Here is a 25,368-nt window from a genome sequence, read left to right as displayed (position 1 = left end):
ACTTTCTTGAAACAGGACATGTTTCGGGTGACCACCCGCGTGCCTCTCTGCGCTGAGACCATGGTCCCTTGGACGCAGACGACTTTCTACACTTCGGCTTCATATGGGGTCCAGAACTTCCAGCCAGGGTGTCTGTCCTTAACTACCACGTAATTGCCTACGCACAGTGACAGTGTCTTGGCACCTCTGGCAAGGCTTGTCTTATGACTCGTCTTCTCCATTCAGGCTTTTACAGCCATGTTGTCTCTTTCCGGGGGACTCCATGCGGGATCAGTCGGGATACTGTCCTGCGGGGCTCATCTGAAAAGCAGGTGCGATGGCGCACAGTGAGTGGTGCTGTGGGGGGCTCTGTCGATATGCATTGAGGAACTGGTGTAGGGATCTTTCTGCATCCTCTACCCTTTCCACTGCAATGCGCAGCGCCAAGTTGAGAGTCCTCACGAAGCGCTCAACTTCCTGGAGCTTTCCTCCCTGGAACGGGGACCCATTGTCGGACATGATCTCCTCGAGGAGGCCCAGCAGTGCGAAAGTTTTATCGAGGACAACTTTGACCTGGGCGAACGCTGTAGACTTGACCACTTCCACCACAGGGAATTTTAAGTAAGATCCATTTGCTCTACAGTGCTGAAGTCAATGCTGACTCTCAACCAAGGTGTTCCGCTGGGTTCTTCCATGATGACTGGGGCTGGGGCAGGATCACCTCCTGTTATGGTGCATAAATGGCAATTCTGGATTTTCCCTTCCACCATGGAGTCCATGCCAGGGAACCACAGTTTGCAGCACAGATGTGCTTTGGTTTTAGCCATTCCTTGGTGCCCGACACATGCCAGTCCAACAACTTGGTCTTGCAGCTTCCTCGGGACCACAATGAAATGGCCTTGCTGCACAACGCTGTGGTCCCCTTCGCTGAGTTCACTGCAGACTCTCCATAGTTGTTGTCTATCCTGCTGGTCTTCTACGTTGAGCGCATGTGCACCATCTAGGAAGCGCATCCATCCTCTTGTGAGCAGAGCTTCTTTGACCCTTGTTTGTGTTTCATCTACTCTGGATGTCAGTCCAATTTTCTCCAGCATCACTACCTTGGGAAATACCTCCTGGGTGACCATTCTGATGAGTGCCTCAGTGTGCTCTTCTTCTGAGCATGAGAGGTGACTATGAGTCGGGTCCGGGTGTCTTGAGAGATAATTGGCCGGGTTGTGGGCCCCTGGGTGGAACATGATTTGAACTTGTAAGATTGTAGTTGAACTCCCCACCGTTCTATCCTGGGAGGTGCCAGTCTCAATGTTCCTGCAAACAAAGGGATTAACGGCTTGTGGTCTGTTACTACTCAAAACTCCTGCCCATATAGTTACAGGTGGAAGTGCTGGCTCGCCGAATTGATGGCCAGTGCCTCTCACTCTATCTGGGAGTATCTTGTTTCAGGGTCCAATAGGGCACTGCTGGCATACACAACAGGCACCCATGTGTCACTGCTGCACTCCTGAGGAGGACGGCTCCCCGTCCTATGGGACTTGCGTCTACGATCAGCTTTCCAGGGTGAAAGTAGGCCATGACTTGTTTGTCCATTAGGGCAGTTTTGATGGCTTGGAATACAGCATTTGCTTCTTTGGTCCATGCCCAGGTGACTCCGGTGTGTGTGTGGTTCATATATATAGTCCAGGTTTGGTATACACCTGCCACAGTCGGTGGCCATCCCCAAGAAACTGCAGACTTCTGTAGGTGTCGTGGGAGTCTGGGCGGACTGTATGGCAGTAGCTTTCTTGGGGTCCACTCTTAGCCCATCTCTCGATAAGACATAGTCAAAGAAGTCGATTGAATCTTGGTAGAAGGAACACTTTGCTCTGTGGAGGATGAGGCCACTGCCAGGCGTTGAAGCGTAGCTCGCAGATGCGTGTGGTGTTCTTCCAGTGTCTTTGAAAACACCAGGATGTCATCGCTGAGGTTGATGACTCCTTGTATGCCAGATAGGGTCTCCCTGATGGCATTTTGGAAGACCCCGGCGGCCGATGACACCCCGAAGCTCAGCCTCTTGTACCTCCTGAGGCCCACATGGGTGGAGAACATCATGATACATCGGCTCTCCAGTTCGATCTCCAGCTGATGATACCCAGCATTTAGGTCTAGCTTTGAGAACCACATGGCCCCATGGAGGTCTGCCACAATGTCGTCCATTGTGGGAATCAGGTGTCGCTCCCTCTCGATGGCCTTGTTGGGGAGGTGCATGTCCACTCACAGCCGGATGGCCCCTTGATGTTTGGGCTTTAGTGCAATAACCAGCGGTGACACCCATGGGGTGGGGGCCGCACACCCTTTCAATGACGTCCAGGTCCACTAGCTCCTACAGTTCAGCTTCTACATGTGGTCGTGAGTGGGAAGGCACTTTCCTGTGCTTCAGGGCTGTTGGTCTGATGGATGAGTCAATATGAAGTCTGACCTGCTTTCCCTTGAGCTTGCCCAGACCCTCAAACAGTTGTGGGAATTCCTGCAGGAAGGCATCAGCATGAAAGTCATGTACCTGGTTTGCAAAGAAAACGAGGCCTAGGTCTTCTGCTGTGTGACAGCTGAGGAGAGCTCCTTTCTTCCCTTCAGTGTCATGGAACCTCGCTCTTGTCATGTGCCTGTTGCTGGTGACTTCTACTTTCATCGCTCCTCTTAAGGGGAGAGGGTGTGTCCCGCCATAGGCATATATTCTTGCTTTTGTGGGAGTGTTTGGGGGTCGTGGTGACAGTCGCTCGTATTCCTCTGAGTCTATGACATTCACGGACTCCCCTGTGTCAATTAGTGCTTGTTCAGTGGATCTGGCCACTTTGATGGTGCACATGGGGGGAGGCCACTTTTGCTTGTCAGAATGGCTCACAAATGATATGATGAAAACGTCTTCATCATCGTTCTCTGTGTCGAAACGGACCCCTGTGTCATTCTCTTGTGCTGGGCGTGATAGTCGTCAATCGACAGCTGACGAATGCGTGTCGTGACTCTGCGTGGCTTGGTGGAGGCGGCTGGAACCTGCCACACCTACATACTCTCGCGAAGTGATTTTGATTTCCACACCAGGCACAGACTTTCCCTCTTGCCAAGCAGAGGCCGGTTGGGGGGTGTTTGGCCCCACAGTCCCCGCTGGCTCCTCCCCTCTGGGCCTTGGTGGTGTTGCGAGTCGAGTTCGGGGGTCTGTAGACAGCTTCAACACTCTCTAACCCAGATCCGGGCATTCCGAGGGGCATGCGGTGCGGTGGCGCCTCTGTTGAGGGCGGCTTCGATGTTGTCTGCTCAGGCGTCTGACAGCTCATGAGACCGTGCAAGAACGAGGATGTCGTCTAGTGAGATTCCCAGTTGTTGGAGGATCAAACGCCTCAGTGCCCTGAATGGCACCCCTGAATGATCTGGGCTCTTATCTCCTCTTTTTAGTCAGTGAAGGTGCACTTGCCTACGAGCCATCTTAGTTGTGTGTAAATCATGTCCATTGATTCAGTTTCAGACTGCTTTGCCTGCCGCAATTTGAACTGCTCAAAGTCAGGATTGAGTTGAGGGTCAAAGTGTCAATTTAGAGCTGTGACCGCAGCCTCATAGTCCTCCTCGTTCCCTTTGTTGGGGAGTGTCTGAGACAGGTCATAGATCTCTGTGCCCCCATAGTAGATCAGCAGCGATCTCTTCACCGCCCCTTCTGTCTCTCTTGTGCCCCTGAAGTAATGGTTGAGGCGCCCCAACCAGGCTTTCCAGTGTGGGGCCGCTGTTGCATTGTCAGCGATTTTGCTGAATGGAGGTAGCTGGGTTACCGTGGCCTGGTTGTAGACTTCAGATTGTGCTGCAGCACGTGCCTGCAGATCTGCCGCTCCTGCTTGTGGATCAGCCGCCCCTGCCTGGAGCTGTGTGCTCATGACTAGTGGCTATGTGGTTTGTTCTGCCTGGTCGCGCTGGTGATTGGCCTGCTTTCCGCTGCTTGGGTTGATGCAGTTGGGGGCGGGGTGTGTGTAGGCACCCTTATGGCTGTTGATTTTCTTTTTTCTTTTCCGCCTTTTCTAGGCCACTGAACCTTCCCCTGTGTGCACACTGAGGCCTGCTGTGGTTCCCCTCTTTTACAGCCTCAGCTGCATGGCAGGACCGACTGTGTGGGTCTTTTGGGGCACTTGGCAGACTGTCTGATCCTCAGGCGCATGCATGTGACTGGTGGGTCCTAGCCCCCTCAGCTTTGCTCCTGCACTCTGCTCCAGGTGCTCCTGCCCCACACATGCAAGCTGCTCTCGACCGGCGTATGCTAACCGTGAGAGATTGGGAGGGGCTGCTGGATCCAAGCGCAGGCGGCCCCTCCTGCTGACCGTGCCTGCCTCGCTCTGCACTTGAGGCACACGCTTGGTGCTTCGGGCACGCTGCAGTCTTCAGCCCTGTGGGTGGCAAAAGGAGGGGTGATGTCCCGCTGGCCTGATGTGCTCTGGGGAAACAGCGGGGAAGCAACCACCGACAGGATGCACACCTCAGCGATGTGCAGCGGCATTGTGCAGGATCTGCTCCAACGTATTCCCGGTGAGTCTGCAAGGCAGGGGTTCAATACCAGCCTCGTCGCCAGTGTAAAATGGCCTGATCTTACGCTGGGGCCCACCCGTAATAATGAGAAGCCCACACTGGAGTACTTGTGTGGCAGGAAGACCCCGAGTGGTCTTCTGCCGTTTATCTCCTCGAGTCGCCGGACGTGCCTGCCCAATGATTGCGTGCTGTGGCATCACTGTAGTAGAGAGCCCGGGTGGCTCTCTACAGTCTTATGTTAATGTATATTTTGAAAACAATGATGCCGCTTGCAGAGACTATAGTAGCAATAAGACAAAACAATCAGGGTGGTAAATGTGTCAGTTCGACCATCATTTTGAATATATACCTACAGTGCTAAAAGCAATAAAAATATGTCATCCCAGGCAGGTACTGGATATGATGGAAACATTTGTATGTCTGCACATTTTCTATGAAAGAAACAGAAACATCTAAAATAATAATAGAACAATCTGAACCTGTAGTACAAAGAGAACTGAAGAGTCTAAAGGCATTTCTGAGTATGTCCCCCTTTCTGCGAAAGCAATGGAAAGATCTAAGCGATGGAAATAGAAGAGTCAGGAGACACATGATGGAAAAAGTAGAATCTGAAAGAAATGGTCATTGTATTTTATGACATTACTGGAATAACTCTAAAAATAAACAATAAACATAAGTGTTTTTGCAGCTACTTGTTGAAAATGTATAAACTAAGCAACCATATAGAAATGAAACTATTATGAATGGGTTTGCTTAAGCTTGATTATCACCACTTAAAGGCACATTTGCAGAACAGAAGAATATGCTAGAAACATGCATTCGAAAGAATCGCAAATATTCAAATGGTGTAAGTTCAAAAACACATTTTCACATCGAAATGAAAAGGTATCTACATTGAAAATCAAAGGAATCACAACAGCTCTTTGTTTTGCACTGGGTGCACAGTTCCTTATTAATATATTTTGATTTTTGTTTTTACTTGGCGCGGGTTCCATTCTGCCATATTCCCATTCTGATCACATTCTTTTGATGCTGCATTAATTATTAAATCACATTTTCCAACCACCAATAAATGGCCTTTTAAAGTCACTTTTCATGGCCTCTATTTTAGATGATTTCACCTATTGCCATTGTCCCCTTACAGTTCTGGCATCATGAGATAATTTTCCTGGATTGGTTATCTCAGATTACAGGTGGTGCAAAACTCTGGTGTAAGGCCAATTATGGATTTAGGAAGATAAGGACTTCACTCCGACACCCCCTTTAAACTTCATGTTTAAAGGGAGGACAGGATTACATTTGAATGTGTGCCTTGTAATGATATGGGTATGTATGTCTTAAGGCCATCTTATTAATATCTATGTAGTAAACTACTCACTATTAACACAACTATCAGTTCGGGTCTCTTGTGGTCTTATAGTGTAAAAAAATAAAAAATACTATTATATGACGTAGGAACTTTTCTGCTCTGGACCCAAAAGAGGGGTTGTAGCTTGCTCAAGACCTACCCTCCTCACGAATGATCCCTCATTGCAATTGACTCCCCGGCGCCTAGGGATATTTCGGCACAGAGTTCTGTGTAAATGTTACCAGTTACTGGCTTATTTCTCAATGAACTTTAGAGGACTAAAAAGCAGTGCACAGGCCTACCAAAAAACCTTGAACTAAATAAAATAATGTAACAAGTTAACAGGGGCAAGCAGTAGTACATTGAAATAAATAATTTTGCTGTCCAGGCAGACTGCAAATTTTAGGGAATACGGCGCCATTATGTTTTGAACTAAGACCACGCCAGCAGTGTGTGCCTGCATTTGTTCAAAAATAATTCTGTTCTTCCACCATAAGCATAGAGTAACTTCACCCAATCGTGATTTGCACCACCTTGGAGTAAGGGGTTTTGGACATCTTTGTTCAATTGCTTGGATGTGCCGCCTGAAAGTAGTTTTTCAGCATATCTTCTGCTTTCAGATATTGTTTTTTTTTGCTCCTGCTTGCAATTAATATGCCGATGATAGCAAGATAGGCATTCTTTTATGTAACAGTTTCAGAAGTTTGATCAAACACTGATATGACAAAACCAATTCTTCTCAGTAGAAGAACATTGAATACAGAGAGTGAACAAAGGGTACTGATTCTGAAATGGATTTTACTGCTGCTGTGCCATTGTTTCTTTATCTGTTAGAAAGTAATTCGAGGCTTTTACATTTTACAACTATGATTATAATTTGCTTGGAAAGGTTTGTTTTTCTCTCTCAGTCTTTGTTAATTTAAGTTAAAAGAGACAAAATCCATAAATATCTTTGCAATCTTTTTGGAAAAATGAATCGATTGTGCAATAGCTCTGCAATCCATTTCGCCTCCCAGGTAAGACACAAGTAGATGCTATGATGCCATTGTTAAATAACTACCTTATGCATCAAGCAAGGTGTCTTGCATGTCATATACCGAAAATGATACAATATTTGCCCCTGTAACATTGTTTCTCCGTCAAATTGTTAGCTAATTTTATATTAAGACATAGACACAATATTTGCATGTAGCACTTAAACATTAAGAATACTCAGTGCCTGGCCGAGTCATACAAACGCAGAGGCATAACATTAGCCGACAGAGCTCCCGCAGTGTGGGGGGCCCCCTCCGGCACTTTGCATGGGCAGCGGGCCCCTGGCCTGAGAGCTCTTGAATGGGTCGGGGGGGGGCTGGGGGCAGGAGGGGGAGAGCAGGACCTCCAAGCACTTTGCAGAGGGTCCCCTCAAGTTTCGTTACGCCACTGTACAAACATTCCATCCACCAGGAGTGGCAGGGAACATTCTATGCTGTCCCAGTGTGATATGTCACACTCCTTCCTTTGTGGGAAAGCGAAGTAACACGTCTGGTAGAAGAAGTGAAGGTTGCTGTGGACCTTTTGGCTCTTAAGACTGTAAATGGTGTCTGCCCCTCACATTAAGACTATCCAGTCCACGTTAAGTTCATTTTTAAAAAGAGGAACTGGGATATGAACGAGATGAGATGGTTAGCAAAGGTGCAGTAGCTCAAACACCCAATTTGAAGGTGGAATTTGGTTGTGATGTGTTCGTAGTAAGGGAAAAAAAAAGACGCTGACCGAGTCCATTTTCAGCCTTTGAATGGATGTAAGCACAGGGCACAGATTACTGTTCTTTAAAATTGCGTCAAAGGTAGACACAAATATGTGTCATATCTATGATATGGTGCATTTGCTCTCTTCCCCAGTGCTGTCAGTAGCGTAGCATGGATACCAAGGGCGGAAACAACCTTTACAATGTAACTTTTACAACGCACTACCATTATAACAAAACTTTTACAACGCAACATCCATTACAACGCATGCCATTACAACGCAACCATTACAATGCATGACACTACACCGCATACCACTACAACGCATGTTATTACAACGCATACCATTACAACGCATAGTACCCTTACACTATCCAACACTTACCCTACTGTTGCACCCCCTGGAGTTAGAATAGTAATTTTTACCCCTACACTATCCAACACTTACCCTACTGTTGCACCCCCCTGGAGTTAGAATAGTAATTTTTACCCCTACACTATCCAATACTTACCATACATGCAATGTAATGGTATGCGTTGTAATGGTATGCGTTGTAAAGGTAGTATGCGTTGTAATGGAATGCGTTGTAAAGGTAGTTAAAAAAATTCGTTGTTATGGCATGCGTTGTAATGGAATGTGTTGTAATTGATGTTGTGTTGTAAAAAATGCGTTGTAATGCTATGCGTTGTAAAAGTATGCGTTGTAACGTCATACATCCCCATGGGCCCTGGTGCAAGTAAGGAAAGCAGCCCCTTTGACTGTTATTGGGGTAGTAAAGTTCAACAACTTTCAATGTTCAATGTACTGCTTTGGGGCTCTGGGCTCCAGTACCACTGTGCCGGCTGCACCAATGGAAGTGAGGCCCCTAAGCACTGACTACCTTTTGGCAGCCATGCGCCACAGCGCAACTGTGTGTGCATGGTCTCTGAAGCATTGGTTTTGTACCTTCCAGTACAAAAACAGTGCTTCAAGACTTCACACTTTGCATGTGTGCTATACAATGCAGCACATGTGAAAATTGGAAAACCATGGAGAAATGAAACCTATATCCTTGTTTTGCCTGCCTAGAGGAAGAGGCATACAGTTTTGGCACAAATCCCCGTCCACCAATATTTGTGGATAGGAATTTGGATCACAGCCCATGGGTGAGAAGTAATGAAAAGCAGTGTGCAGCTCAACTTTGAGTTACTTTGGGATACTATCCTATATGTGTTGGGGTTTGCGCCACAAAAATGACACAAACCTGGTGCAAAGCATTAGTAAATCTGGGTCCTGCAGCTAAGCAAAGGCTAGAAATCTGACTTTTCAAAGTGGATTTTTTTGTTTGTTTGCAAGACGCTCTTCTCCTTCTGGACTGGATGGTAACACTAGTTCTGAAAAGGCCCTATTTATCAATTATTTGTTTTGCCTGGAGCACTTTGCAGCACTGGAATGCCAAGGACAGTGGCAGCTTTCCTGGTTGGACCATATGTTTGACTATTTACTACATAGTCTCAAAAGTGTTCAAAGCCGAGAGCTTGTGCTGTCTCCCATGAAGGTTGCTCTCATTCTCCTGCACAGGCTTATAATTGTGGTAACATTTGCAAAGATTGCTTATCCCCACTACAACAACTATTTTGAAATTCATTGCTGATACCATCAGAGCATCACAGACTCAAGAAACAGTTTAACACTATCTAGGTGGACATTTTTCAAACTTTTAAAGGGCCTGATTTTCTAATAAGAAATCTTAAAGGAGGATATTTCTTTAATCATCTTTCATTCAGATTTTCTCATACACATATTCAGTCATTCACACTGTTGCTGCAATTCAGAGCTCAGTAACACCTGAATGAATGTAATCTTCATAAATGGCTCTGCAAAGTCGACAAAAATTCCCTGCATGAAAATTCTAGGGGTAAGCTACTTAGATGACTAGAGAAAACAGAGGCTTGAAACATGAGCGCACACCTCGGGTTCCTTCTAAATTTGGTAACATCATTTGGTTGATGCAGAATGTGAGACTTACAGTCATATGGGGGTGAAGTGGACTGCAGAAGAATGCTCTTGGCGCGTGGACCAACTAACTTCTGGAAATTCGAAATCTAGGAGAATCACAATTATAGCAAGGGTCATGTGGGAATGTTGGTTGAGCCTACGCATTTTGGTGAGTAGAGAATATCGTTCAGAATGTCCATCATGGTGGTTGATTTATGTCATCTCTATGAAGCTAGAGACTGGAAATTGAACCCATAGGTTTTCTATCTTGTGTATAAGAAATGTGGCCATTTTGAGGTTGATATTTGTGCATCTTCTCATGCTACTTAGCTCCTAAAGTACTTTTGTAAACAGCTGGATCTGGAGGTTTTCACTTGTGATACCTTTTGTCAGGATTGAACAGGCATTTCTTATGTATGCTTTCCTTCTGTTTGTGACCACCTGAAAGAGATATCCTTTATGTTTGAAAGTGCACGTTCACCATTATGTTCTGTCGGAATAAGCTTTCTCTGGTGGGGTTGACCACTCTGTTAGAGTTGGTGGATGACAATTTCTTTTCTCCTGTCCTTTTACCTAGATCTTTTGTGGGATTCTGGGAGTCAGAGAGTTATTGATGTGATATGTTGTTCGACAAGTATGTACCTTTAGTTGACTTGATAGGTTAGAGGACCTTTGATAAGAGACTTCTATTCTTGTATAGATGTGTTGGGTTGCTAGTACAAATAACACGTCTAGTATGTGTGGCCTCCCCCAGTTTGTTGGTGCAAGGGAAGCACTCTAGATCACACTGATGTGCTTGTGATGTAAGTGGTCAACTTTAAAGCTTCTTTACTAATACAAGGACAAAGATCATAGAACTACTAATGCTTGCAAATCTGCTGCTGTGACCATCATTCAGCTGATCACACGTTTATCAGTTGGTTGCAACCCTCTCATATGTTGTCTGATAAAGGGAATCAGGATTTGCAGTCACCCTTTAACTAAATACCATCCTATTTGGGATGTTAACAGAGTGCTTCTATTTCTTTCTCGCTGTACCAAGTAACATTATCTACGAAGCATGTTTTGATATAACTGGCTACCTCTGAACATCAAGATCTGTACACATGAAGATGTGCAATAAATTATCATGAGAAGAACAGAACATAGACCTCTTTTTGTTCAAGAAATGACCAGCTCTATGAAAGGTTTGATACCTTCACTCCTAAGTGAACACTTCTGTAACCCATTGACTCAAAACATCTACAAACTGTAGACCAGTTTCAGTGCCAGCCCTGCTAGGTGGGAGCATAATCTCTTGCTGGAGACTCACATATATTCGTCTTTTGTGTTCAAACAATGACATATACAATGTTTACATCAAGTGAAATGCTTGACAATACTCTATGCTATCAACTTTCCAACCTTTTACATGAAACTTATAGAGCATGTTTTGCATAACCTTTGCACACGTTTTAAATAGGCATGTGACAGAGCGAAAAAATAAAAAAGTTAATAAAAACACAAAGGTGAGTATGATACATTGTGTATTTCCTGCCATAGCAAACTAAACTTTCATAACAGTAACTGATTTCAGCAAGTTTTGGTAGATCATAAGAAGTATTATGTTGTTATGGGATTAGTGACATAATAGTGAGACAACAAATATCGATTCACATAATTATCTAAAATGTAATATTGTTATCAAAAATATTGACTCCCTATGCATAACTATAAAAGTAATTTGTGTCAGACATATATATTGATAACAAAAACATCTAAATCTGCATATATATTGAAAACAAATATATTGGTAACAGAAATATCATGACTTATAAATACACATATTATGTCAAAAATATTGAAAACAATAATATTGACTACATATATCATTAAAAAAAACAAATCTGATTAAACATTACTACAAGCACATTATTTAAACAAACGATATACCCTAAAAGTATAACTAATATATATATATATATATATATATATATATATATATATATATATATATATATATATAATACTACTTTAAATCACCAAAGAGATAACCTTAAACAATATGAACGTAAAACACCTCCAAAATATGTATTACAAATAATTTAAAAAGCATTTAAACGCAATAAACATGTATATTAATAACAATATCAATTCTTCACTCAACACAAATAAATATACTATTAAATAAATAAACGTATATTGTGACAAGCTGGTCTGGTATATGATGTCCACTTATGTAAGAAGGGCACCTTGCACCAGTCCAAACAACCAATATGGTGATTTAGGAGGTCTCAGACAACCTTAGAAAGCTATCCAAGTGGTAGCTGTGGAGAGCAGTCTTCAGGCTTAGTCTTGAAGGAGTGTAAAGCAGCTTATTTTACCAGAATGCAATCTTATAGAATGGATTAAATGAAAAGAGAGCCACACAGTACTTATAAAAATATGTATTTATTATATAACAGTATCTAGTACATTACAGTATCTCCCACACAGAGATAGACACAAAGCACTCAATACTTTAGCAAAGAAATCACAGTAAATAGCACTAATATACAGTTCGCCCTGGGGGGACCAAGCCATATACAAGGAAAGTGGTATAAAAACCACGACTCGAGTTAGGACAATCTCAAGTGGACGAAGAGTTGCTGGGACCCCAAGGAACTGCCCAAGGTGAGTAGATAGGGAACCCACAGAGAACGTTTGCAGTGTGTGAACACGACCAGTGCTCCGTACAAGTCTATGTGCAAGCCGCGGTGGGATTTTTAAAGATTAAGGACCTTTCCCAGTGGACCCTGAAGAAACCCTGTGGAAGACAGAAGGTTGGAGAGCCACCCCGCCTGTGGATACTGTTGTAAGAGTTAGCAGTCCAGTAGCTGGGGTGGGCGGAGCTAGGTGGGCAGAGGGGAAGAGGTGGGGACAAGACAGGAAAGGGTCAGTTAGTGTAGGGACGGGGAACGAGGCAGTCACGTAGTAATAAAGAAGTTAAGAACGCACCTGCCTGTGTCCGTGTATCCTTGTAGTGGGACACTACAACTGGCGACGAAGGGTGGCAAGAAGCAAAACCCACCCGAGAGTGCCCCGTCCCGCAGCGTGGAGCGTCCAGAGCTCCGCTGCAACCGTGACCCTGCGGCGCCGATAGCGAGCCCCCCAGGAGCGACCTGATCTCCCCTCGACAGCGGAAGAGGGTCGAGAAAAGAAGAAAGCGAAGTGTGCAAGCGCCGAAGCGCCACAAGAAGGAGCGCCGAGTGAGAGCGCAGAAGCGCCACAAGAAAGAGCGCCAAGTGAGAGCGCCGGTCGCGCTGGACGCGCGAAAACCAGGAGTGCAAAGGGACCAAGTGAGGGTCGGAAGCCCACTCCGACACTGCCCCAGTAAGCCTGCAGCGCCGTGAGGGCGGGAGAAGTGCCCCAAGTGCGCGTGGCAGAGTGTCCGAAGCCAGCGCTGACCCTGCCGGCAAAAGTGAAGCCCTGCCGCCTGATGCGCGGCGCGCGAGGCCAGCTAACCACGCATAGCAGAGTAAACTCACCCAAACCCCGCCGGAAGAGTGGAGACCTGCCACAGCACAACAGTGAGTCTAGCAGCACCGAGTGTGTGTGCGCCTTGGGCGAGAAAAAACCTCGTGGGCTGAAGAGGGGCGGCCATCTTGGGGTCAGGCAGCTTGAAAGACAGACCCTACGTGAATGGGCGGCGGCCATCTTTGAGTCAGGCAATGAACCAGAAACAAGCACTGGCAGCGCAAACTGACGAATCGTGGCAAGATAGCCCAGCGAATCTTACCAAGTGAACCTGAACAGCAAGAAATAAACAAGCATTGGTAGTTGTAGCAGACAATTGTGAAACAAACGCCAATAACTGCAACCGAAGTCAAACAAGCACTGAAAGTCCACCGTCAGAATGTCTAACCCTCCCGCGCAAAGGGAAGTCAAGGGAGGAACGCATCTGCGAGCACCGGAGCCATTAACCGTCACGACAGGGAGCAGCATGGGCCTAAAGTGGCAGGAATGGCTAGAGGACCTTGAGGACTACCTTGAAGGGTCTAAAATAGAATCGGAAAAAGACAAAATAATAACCCTTCGCAACCTAGGAGGGCGCGAGATAAGCAAGATCGTACGAGAGATCCCAACCACAGAAGGTGATACTTTTGCCAAAGTGAGGGACGTGCTAAATAACCGTTTTCTGCACAAAAGGAATGTCGATTACGAGCGACACAAGTTCCACCAACAGCGCCAGGGCAAGGAAGAGCCACTGAGCTCCTTCATACATCGACTGCGACGTCAGTCCCAATACAGTGACTTTACGAACTTCTCGCCCGATGCAGCCATCAAATCCCAAATAATCTCTGGGTGTCACTCAGAGTCGCTGAGACGACGACTACTAAGAAAACCGCAAGAACTCGCGGAGATAGAGGAGAATTCCCGGCTGTATGACCAGGCTGAAGAAAATGCGGCGGATATCGAGACTGGACCCGGCATCAGCAATGAACATGCCAATCGCATCTCTGACCGACGACATGGAAGACAAGATCATCGTGGCAACCCGCGTGACAGGTCACGCCGATCTAGATTTTTGCCCAGGCGACACTCGGACTACAGGAGGAAGGAACCTGAGAGGAGAGATCGGCGGCCCGACCGCACGAGGCGGTGCTTCAGGTGCGGGTATGACTACCCTCACATCGACTCCTGCCCTGCCATGGGACAAAGCTGCAGAAAATGTGGACGATCCAATCACTTTGAGGCCATGTGTAGCGAATACCACAGAGAAAGACTCAGTGATAACGACAGAAGAGACAGCCAGCAGAGGCCCTCGAGATCTGAGACCAAACGTCACCACATCAGAGCAGTTCAGGGTGACTCCACTCGGTCTGCAGCGTCTTCTCACTCCAGTCACGACTCTAGACGCTCCAGATGGGACCGTCGTTCTCCATCAAGAGAATCAAGATCATCCTCATCCAGGCGGTCTCGGTACACCACTGAATACGTCAACATCGCTGACAACGATCAGCTCAAACGTTACCCACGTCTCGACATCAAAGTGGGCAACCACGCAGCGAAATTCGTGATGGACAGTGGCGCATCCCTCAACTACATCTCAGTTGCTGAACATGAACGCATGGACCCAAAACCCCATTTGCGCTTCGCGCCTGTCCGTGTGTACACCTGGATGTCGAGAAAACCACTCCCGTGCCTCGGCAAGTTCGATACCACCCTCACGCACGGCGACATCTCCATCCCAGCAGTCATCCATGTCATTAAGGGGCCCGATGCTGACTGCCTGTTGAGCCTCCCCACCGCTGAACGCCTCCGTTTAGTGCATGTGCTCTTCAATGTGAACGACAGCTCGAACTATGTTGTAAAATTTCCATCACTATTCCAGGGCTTGGGCAAATTGAAAGGCCGACAGGTTCACTTACACGTTAATGAACGAATCAAGCCAGTGGCCCAACATCCACGGCGGGTGCCCTTCCACCTACAATCGGCAGTTGAAGATGAACTGCAAGAACTCTTGGACGCAGACATCATCGAGCGCACTGAGGGCCCCACCCCCTGGGTGTCCCCGGTGGTCATTGTTCCCAAGAAAGGGACCCCCAACAAGGTCCGTCTCTGTGTGGACATGCGCCTGCCGAACACGGCCATCGAAAGGGAGAGACACCCCGGCCCACATTTGAGCGACATGATCACAGCGCTCAATGGGGCGAAAGTGTTTTCCAAACTGGACCTGAACAAGGGCTATCATCAGCTCGAACTGGACGACAGCTCACGTTCCATCACTACTTTTGCGACGCACCTTGGTCTATTCCGCTATAAAAGACTCAGTTTCGGCGTCTCGTCAGCTGCTGAAATATTCCAGGAGGCAATACGTCTTGTCATCCAGCACGTACCCAATGCCCTCAATTATAGCGACAATATTTTGGTTTACGGATCTGACATGCGAGAGCACGACATCGCCCTTGACCGCGTCTGCCATGCCTTGATGGACGCCAACTTGACCCTCAACAAAGCGAAATGCGAATTTCATCAGTCCACCTTGAAGTTCTTCGGTCACATCTTCTCGTCCAGTGGCATGAAACCGGACCCCGACAAGATCGCCATGCTCAACAACACCAAGAGTCCAGCCGATGTCAACGACCTACGTTCCTTCCTGGGAATGGCGAGCTACTGTGCCCGCTACATTCGTGACTACGCCACCGTAAGTCACCCTCTGAGACTCCTCACAAAGGCTGGGCAGCCTTTTGATTGGACCCCGGAATGTGAGCGCGCCTTCGTTGACATCAAACGAGCAGTGGAATCGGCTGACTGTCTCTCTTACTTCAACCCAAGGAGAAAAACTGAAATCACCGTTGATGCCAGCCCCGTAGGCTTAGGAGCCATCTTGGCCCAATATGACAACGATTCGGACCAGAGGTGAATCATCGCCTACGCTAGTCGGAGCCTGACTGACCCCGAAAAGAAATACTCCCAACCTGAGAAGGAGAGCCTGGCCGTCGTGTGGGCGTGTGAGCATTTCCACATCTTCATCTACGGAAAACACTTCACGCTCATAACCGACCACCAAGCCCTTGTCACAATCTATGGGAATCCCAAGTGCAAAATGACCCCCAGGATTGAGAGGTGGGGCTTGCGGCTTCAAGAGTACACCTTCACAATCATTCACAAACCGGGGAAGGCAGAGAATCCAGCGGATTGCATGTCCCGCCACCCCCAAGATTCCTCAGAGACTGCGCCCTCCATCGCGGAAGAATACATCCACTTTGTGACTGGTCATGCTCGTCCACCAGCTATCCCCATGCTCACCTTTCGGGAAGCAACCACTCAAGACAACATCTTGCAAGCAGTACTAAAGCGCATACAATCCAACAGATGGAGGTACCACCCGCAGGAAGAAGAGGAGGACCCTGCCATCAAGAAAGAACTCCAGGCCTTCCGACACATCGCTGACGAACTCTCCGTAACCAGTGATGGCCTCCTCCTGAGAGATCACAGACTAGTCATCCAGGCGACACTGAGACAAGGAGTAATTGACCTCGCCCACGAAGGACATCGCGGGGTCGTATCCACCAAAAGGGCACTGAGAGAGCGTGTCTGGTTTCCAGCCCTCGACCAGATGGTTGAGGACACATTGAAAGACTGTCACTCGTGTCAACTGACCAGCCAAAGCAACCCACCTGCACCTCTGCAGATGACCCCACTACCCGACGGGGTGTGGCAAGAAGTTGCCATGGACTTTTACGGACCCTTGCAATCCGGGAAGTACGTAGTTGTCATCATGGATGAGTATTCCAGATTCCCAGTGGCCCAATTCATATCATCCACCAGTGCCGCCTGCACCCTCAAGGTGCTTGAAGAAACCTTCGCAACATGGGGCGTCCCCAAGATCATTAAGACAGACAACGGACCCCCGTTCAACAGTCGCGAGTTCAGCGACTTTGCGAGGCACATGGACTTCCAACACCGCAAAGTCACACCACTCTGGCCCCAAGCCAACGGCACCGTAGAGCGATTCATGTCCACCATCAAGAGAACTTTCCAGCAAGCCACCGCCGAGAAGAAAGATCTGGGGTCAGCCCTGAATGAAGTTCTGTGCGCTTATAGGACCACTCCACACTCCACGACGGGCCAGTGCCCTGCCACTCTCATGCTTGGGAGAACCATGAGAAATCGGATCCCAACCTGGGACGGAGCACTGAAGAAGCCCCTCTCGGATCAGCAGCACCGAGACATGGCCATAACGGATCAGTGCCGCAAAGAGAAGATGAAGGAGTATGCTGACCACAAGCGAAGAGCCCGGTCACCATCCCTCAAGGAGGGCGACAGAGTCCTTGTCAAGCAAGAACAGCGCCAAAAGACTGACTGTCGTTTCAAGGATGAGCCTCTCACAATTGTACAACAAAAGGGCACCATGGTGACCGCAGAATCGGAAAATAGGCGAGTCACCCGCAACGCTTCTCACTTCAAGAAATGTTCCCCTGAGAATCATGAAAACACGACCACAATCCCCATATCCGAGAGTCAAGACGAACCTGAGCCTGTCACATCAGACACTGGGCATTCCAAAGGAGCCATCCACCGAGAACATTGTGTCCACACCAGCGAGACCTCGGCGTCACGTGCAACCCCCGAAGAGACTGATTGTAGAAATGGACTAATCCTTTCATTTGTTGTGTTATTAAGAAAGGGGGAGATGTAAGAGTTAGCAGTCCAGTAGCTGGGGTGGGCGGAGCTAGGTGGGCAGAGGGGAAGAGGTGGGGACAAGACAGGAAAGGGTCAGTTAGTGTAGGGACGGGGAACGAGGCAGTCACGTAGTAATAAAGAAGTTAAGAACGCACCTGCCTGTGTCCGTGTATCCTTGTAGTGGGACACTACAACTGTGGTACCCAAGTTACCTATCCCAGGGAAGCCGGGGACATAAGTGTGAAGTGGCGTCGCAAACAGCTGTCGAATCCAATGGTGGACTTCAGGAAAGTGCTGCTGCTGGAAGAGGAGAAAGTATCCAGAGAAATCCAAACATGGATTCTGAAAGCGGAGGGGACAGAATCTGGGTCACTTGAGAGTGACCAGGGGCTCGGGTGACGAATGCCCACCGATGTCAGGTGCTTCAGAATAGATGTCGATGACCTTGACTCTGCAGCTGTGGGGACAAGGTGATTCTGAGGACACCCAGAAGCTGGATACATGCTGTTCCATAAAGGATGTTCAGTACTGAGGGGCTGGTGTCTGGCGATGCACCAACAAGCCCTGGCAAAAGCAACCCACGCAGGAAGTCAAGAAGTTGCAGGAAGAGGGCCAGCAAGGTCCAGGAGACTCACCACATGCAGGAGAGTTAGGGAAAGCCCCTAGCATTCAGGGGAGCACAACGAAGTTGTAGTTGACCCTCCACAGGACCCACTGGCTGAAGACACTGGAGTTGCAGGAGGACCTCTGGCAGCTTTACAAAACAACAGGCTTCGGAGCACACTGTGCGATGTGGTTGAAGATCTTTGCAGGCAGGGGAACATGACGGCAGGTCATTATGCGCCGCGAGCTCGTCTCCACCTCCCGGCACCGTTGGAAAAGATTTCTGAGCTTAACTACTTACGGAAGGCGGCGGTTCTTTGAGGGCTGCCTGGGGTTTTTTGTGTGCTCTTTTTGGTGATTCTGGTGTCTTGTTCTCCCCCATCCATCTGTTTCTCACTGCTCTGGGCATTCCGCATATTGCGGCTGTGGACTGCTGGCGGGGGCGGTGTTTGAGTGGCTTGCAGCTGCTGGGTAGGTCGGCTGTTGGGCTGGCCCTGAACGCAGGTCTGGATCCGGTTCGGATGAGCAGGAGCTCCACGGATTATTACGGAGGAGGGCGGCTCATTCAGGCAGCGTTTGGGATCCGCAAAGACAGACGTGCAGCTTCAAAGATCTCGCTGCTTGGAACTCCACGTCGGATTAGTAGATGCAAAAAGACATCCACTAGTGGGTATGTTAACAAGGATAAGGTAGAGCTTGGATTTAATAAATCGAGTAAGAGTTACTTTCTAAAAAAATCCGCAGTTGACTCACAAAATTTACAAGGGCATAGAATAGTGTCTCAACTGCTCCTGCCTTTCAGTAACTTCCAGTCCCAGCAGATTCAAATTAGCTGGTGTCCTAGTTTCGTTCAGCCTATGACCCCCAGACGAGCTAAAAATTCAAATAAAGGGGATTGTAATGCGATCTCCCCCTCAAGTCAGCCCCCAAAGAAAAAAAGGAAAGTAAAACCAAAGATATCAGCCCTGGAACCTCCTCAAGCAGATAAAGCAGATAAAAGGGACAAGAATCCAGAGCACACTTAGTGTATCAAATCAAATTTCAATCTTCAAATGGTCAAATGGCCAAACCAATGGGATAGATCAGACAGACATAAGTTTTCAAAAGGTTTTATTGTTCAACAGTGTTCTTTTCTCAGAATCACTGTGCTTATCACTCTAGCCTACACGTGTTTCATCACAGCATGTGGCTGTGAATCTTCAGGGCTAAAAGGGATGTATAAAAAAAACAAAAGAAAATAAAAAGCAAAAAGAAAATTGTAAAAACATACATGTATTATGTGTGGAGGGTAGGGGCACCAGTGAAGTGGATACCAAAAAAGAGGGTAGGGAAAAGACAGAAGGTGACTTTGGTTATGTTTGCTCACAAAAGATTTCTAACGTTAGGTCTTAGCTTTATGGCGCGTGCAATAGGTTGTGTGTAGTGACATACGGCCTGAAAAACGGTTGGTTTATCCTATATTTAGTGAAAAGGTCACAAGTTTACAATAAGCATACAATTGTGTAGTGCGGTGACTTATCATGATTGAGTATTTCCCTTTGTGGGGTCTACACATTATTGTTTCATTAGTGAAAAGGTTTCAAGCTTCAATTAAGCATATAATTGTGTAGCGCGGTGATTGAGTATTTCACTTTATGGGGTCTACACATTATGTCATTAATGAAAAGAATTCAAGCTTCAACTAAGCATACAATTGTGTAGCGCGGTGACTTAACAAAATTGAGTATATCACTTTACGGGGTCTAAGCATCATTCCATCATGCCTTCAAAAAAACCACTTATTGCTGTAATTCGGACAGGTGTTTTTTAAGTAAATTAATGTACATTAAGTAGAAAACGTCTTCCATTACTCAAATCCTAAACAGTAATCCATCTCAACATGCCATTTATCTAGAAGTATTCTCTGCCTAGAATAGGTACATAACATATTAACATCCACCTCGTATCCAGTAAACATATTTATACTATTTCTCATCACATATATGCTGACCTGCATGGTTCATGAAAGTGGAATTTTGTTGACATATTCTTTATATTTATATTGTAATCAATCGCTACGACAAACTTTAGAAAATTCAAAGCATATGCAAAAGTCCCAACCGTGTTAAAATATCTATGTCAATATCAGTGGCTGTAATTCCAGACCTGTTAACAAACAATCTATGCACTGAGAAACATGGACTAGACATACTTGGCTGCAAAGGAAACGCGACAAATAAGGGAGAAAGTGTAAAGAAAGGGGGGGTTTGTTGATTACCTGATCTAAATGATCGAGGCGCGTTATCTGTAGAGTGAGGATAAATTACAATCAGCAAGACATAATGATTGCCGGTATAATACAAGCGTTTCAAAAAGAACATGAGGGAGTAAACAGGAGTAGTGAAGGAAAGACTCACCGGGAGACCGGTGATAATTCCGTCCCGGTCCTAATCTGGATGTTTCTGTATAAAAGAGAGCGGTACCGAAAATAATCGGTTTCCGTTCCGTCAGAATGGGGGTAGTGTGTGAATTTACACAGCGTCGGTATTTTCGGGCTAAAAACCAAAGAAGGGATAATATCAATGTGGTAAAGTGGTTTGCTAAAACATATAGCGAGAGGCAATGGTCTCCAAAGAGATCGCTTCTAAGGCTTACCCGTTTGCTGCCCGTGGGTTGAGCTAAGTGCAGCTCCTGTTTCCGAGTGCGGGAACAAACACCACGCGGTTCACGCCCATTAACATAGGGCAGTTTCAAAAACGACTAGAACGCTCAGTTCGAATAATAGTAGGCAAAATTTAGAAGAGTTACTCACATTACTGCTAAAATTCCCCTCATTGAGCGGAGTAAATATGCAAAAGTAGGGGACGCAAAATATACGTGAACTAGGACCGGGTCAAAAAATAAAAAGCTAAAAAATAGAAACCCACAAAAATAAGAAGGACGGGGATGAGAGTTCACATGAAGGAAAATTGAAGAAGAATTTTACCCCGCGTGGTTTAAGGTTCTGTATGGACCCAAATATGTCCGATATATCAGAGACTACTAAAGCGTATTATTATTGCGTTTCTGCGCCTGTAGAGAAGTGGAATCACAAAAGTATTAATAGTCTCTAAAATATTTGGTGTGGTGAGTAGCGGAGACCCCAGACGCATCAAGGGTTACTCCAACTAAAAGGTCCTACGGAGATAATTTAGGATCTCCTTTGCAGCCGGCATGGATCAAGCTCCATGGAAAGGTTAACCCATAAAGGGGGGTTGGAGTATCTATAAAGTCCTAAATAGTAAAATGGAAATTAATCAATTTTTTTATCATTACACTCGGCAGAAAAATTGAAGAGCAACTCCCACTAGGGAGGAAAAGAAAACATTACCCTCAAAATCTTGGGAAAATACTAGCGATAGAAATCCCTAATGGGGATATTTGATGCCATCATTTGCATGGTAATTCATTCCACATTTTCAACATAGTTATTCATATATCTCAGTTATACATGTCCACATAAACTGGAAATTTTTTTGTGAATTTGAATCTACAAAATAATTATATAGTATTACTCATTACATTTACCACTGCACATTAACTTCATATACAGTATTAATACTTAATGATTGTTTATGAGAGCATCCTAATGGTCCGAACCTAAGAAAAAATGGAGTTCATCATCTGTGTTTTGGCCTCTGTTGGTAGAGTCCAGACGCATGATCCATAGTGCTTCTTGCCTTCTAAGGCGGAGTTCTCTGTTTCCACCTCTTACTGAAGGTTGTATCACATCAATGCCATAGAAGGTAAATGATTTGATCTCTCCTTGCGAAGGACAAGAGGCCATATGTATGGCCATGGGATATCTTGGGTCCTTAGTGGCATAAGCTCTAGCATGTTCTCTGATGCGTTCTTTAAGTGCCCTGATCGTACTTCCCACATATCTACTTTTACAAGCACATTCAATGATGTATACAGTAAACTTTGTGTTACAGTTAATGTTTGTGTTGATTGTATACTGTTTGGATCTGTGATCCTGAAATGTCTTAGTTCCATGGTTAGCCCACCTGCACATTGGGCACATGCCGCATTTGAAAAAGCCTTTGGACTTTTGAGTCAGCCAGTCACAAGTCCTTGTAGCTTTGGGCACAGTTGGACTTAGTCTATTCTTGAGATTTCTCCCTTTACGAAAGGTAATTTGAGGATGATTTCCTATAACCTCAGTTAATGTTCTGTCAGCACTAAGGATGCCCCAATGCTTTTGGAAACTCTTTCGTATTACAGGACTCAATTCATTGAAGTCTGTCACAAGTCTCACCGGTTGTTGTTTAATATCAGTTCTTGGGCGTCTGGCTGCCAAAGTTGATTCCCTGCTAGTTTTTATGATCTTTTGGCCAGCTTTAGAAATAATTTGAGGATTATAACCTCTGTTCGAGAACCTGGACTGCATGTCCTGTAAGCAAGTTTCCAATTCCTGTTCTTCACTACAGTTCCGTCTTGCTCGTATGAATTCTCCATACGGGATTCGGTTTTTTTGATGATCAGGATGACAACTGTTGTTGTGAAGTATTGAGTTACATGCTGTTTCTTTGCGGAATAATCTACTCTGTAGAATACCATCCTTAATGTATAGTTCTAAGTCCAAAAAGGAAACATTTGTAGTGCTGATATGTGTGGTGAAGCGCATGTTCATCTCATTGTCATTTAAATATACACAGAATTCTTCAAGTGTGGTTTCTGATCCTGACCATATTGAGAGGCAATCGTCTATGTAGCGACCCCAATACACAATATTATCGATCCATTTGCTGCCCTTAATGCTCCAGATCATGTTAGCCTCCAGAGCTCCCATGTATATGTTGGCAAAAGAAGGGGAAAACCTTGAGCCCATGGCTACTCCTCTAGTTTGTCTGTACCATTTTTTGTCAAATACAAAGAAATTCTGATTTAAAATGATATCCATCATCGTTATCAGCATCTTGGTGTGTTCGAGCAGAGTGATTGGTCTGGTGTTTAATGCTTTTGTAACAGCCTGTAATCCCAGTTCTGGTTCAATGGAAGTATAAAGCGAAACCACATCAAGGGTCGCCATTATCAATCCCGGTTGCCATGTGATGTCCGTTAAGATACTCAAGATATGTTTGGAATCCTGAATATAGGATGGCAAATTTTTCACTAGTGGACTCAAAAATTTGTCCACGTATTGGGAAAGTCTCTCAGTTGGACCCCCAATCCCCGATACGATTGGTCTGCCAGGGGGAAAGGGTGCGGTTTTGTGGACTTTCGGCAGGGTATAAAGCCACGGATAGGAAGGACGTGTGACTTTTAGAAACATGTATTCCGCATCATTAATCAAACATGCCCCTTTCCATTCTCTCAAATGGTTGTTGATCAATATTGTTACGGGGCCCATAGGATTATTAGGAATAGCTTCATAACAGGAATTGTCTGAAAGTTGGGAGAAGATTTCTGTGTTGTAGTCTATTCTATTCATGACAACTACGTTCCCTCCTTTATCAGCTTCACGGATGATAATGTCCTGGTTATCACTCAGAGTTTTTAACGCTATTCTCTCTTCTCTGGTTAGATTGTCTTTGAATGTAAGACCCTGTTTCGAGATTTTGTTTTCATACTTGTTAATATCATCCAATACGAGTTTATAGAAAGTGTCAATGGTGTTACCACTAGGAAGTGTTGGTGTCCATTTGGATTTGTTTTTTAGGCCACTGTCTATTGTGCTGTCAGTCTTCAGTTCCAAGTCTGTTAGTAGGTCATTGAATGAATTTGGGGGATCATCAAAATCCGTGATTGACAATAGGAGGTGTGATGCCAGGACCTCTTGGATACTAATGGGGTTAGTTGTAGTCTCTTCTAGGTCATCATTAGAAATTGTATGTTCTGTTGGAGTGCCCCAGAAATATTTTTTGAGTTTAAGTCCTCTGATATATTTGAACAAATCAATCTTCATCCTACATGGGTCACCTTGGTCCGTAGGATTAAAACTGAGACCTTTGCTCAATAAGGAAATCATATGTCTGTCCAGGTTTACGGATGAAAGGTTAATCACCTGTACATCCTGATCAAATATATTCTTCACTTCTTGGTGCCCGACCTCAGTTTCTCTCTGTAGTCGTCTTTGTCCTCCTCTCTGGCCTCTGCGGGTTTTGCGTGGGTTGGGTTTACTCTTGTTCGATTGGTAATTTTCATTGTCCTGACTTCCCGAGAAAAAGCAGTGCTTGCTCCGGAGGTTGTTGGCATCATTCTCGGATCCTGATTGGCGGTCGCGTTATCTTCTGGTTCACTCTCAGTTTCCGGAACACTGCTAAGAGAGGTGTTGCTTGAGGATATATTGGACGCTCCAGTTTTGGCAGTTTGTTGGTTGTTAGCTGGTTTACGGACTTGTTGGTCATATTTTTTGGCAAAAGTAAAAACTCTTCCTTCCCGGTAGTCAGCTTCATCTCTGCATATCTGTCTTGCCTTGCGGTCCTTGAGATCATTTTGATGTTTGATCAGGATGTCTTCAAGAATTTTATAGTTTTTTTCGGTTGCATCCTTGAGATTGAGGGCTTCTATCTCCTTCTCTAGTTCCACAATTTCTGCCTGTAATTTCGTTACTTTTCGGTCTGCATTTTCTATTAGGATTCTCATTAGGTTGGTAGAGTTCATGGTTACTGATTCCTCCCATTTATTGAGGAGGTCGTCGTCGAGGTCATCAAAGGTAGGAAAGGTTTGTGAGCGAAGACCTCTCGGAATTCTTTGTACCCTCAGATATTGCTTCAAAGTTGCGCCATCCCACCAGCGCGAATTTTCTGTTTTTTTAAGTCGTTCTAGTTTAAGAAATTTTTGTTTCAAGCTGGTTCCCGTTTGTTGATTTCCACTTGTCCTAGTGGTGGTTGGATGTGTGCCTTTGGAGAGATTTTCAAACATCTCGGAGGCGATCTTATCCCTATCCATTATGAATCTGGTAGTAACTGGGTTGAAAACCGTAGTGGCTGCCTTTCTGAGTCAAGAATTTTTATACAATCAGTGAACAGGTTTTTAAGTGTTCAGAAATGTGGCGCTCAGCTTATCACGGTAAGTATTAA

This window comes from Lissotriton vulgaris, chromosome 4_1, assembly GCF_964263255.1.
Source record: "Lissotriton vulgaris chromosome 4_1, aLisVul1.2, whole genome shotgun sequence".
In the NCBI taxonomy this organism is placed as follows: Eukaryota; Metazoa; Chordata; class Amphibia; order Caudata; family Salamandridae; genus Lissotriton; species Lissotriton vulgaris.
Note: the sequence above shows the minus strand (reverse complement) of the source record.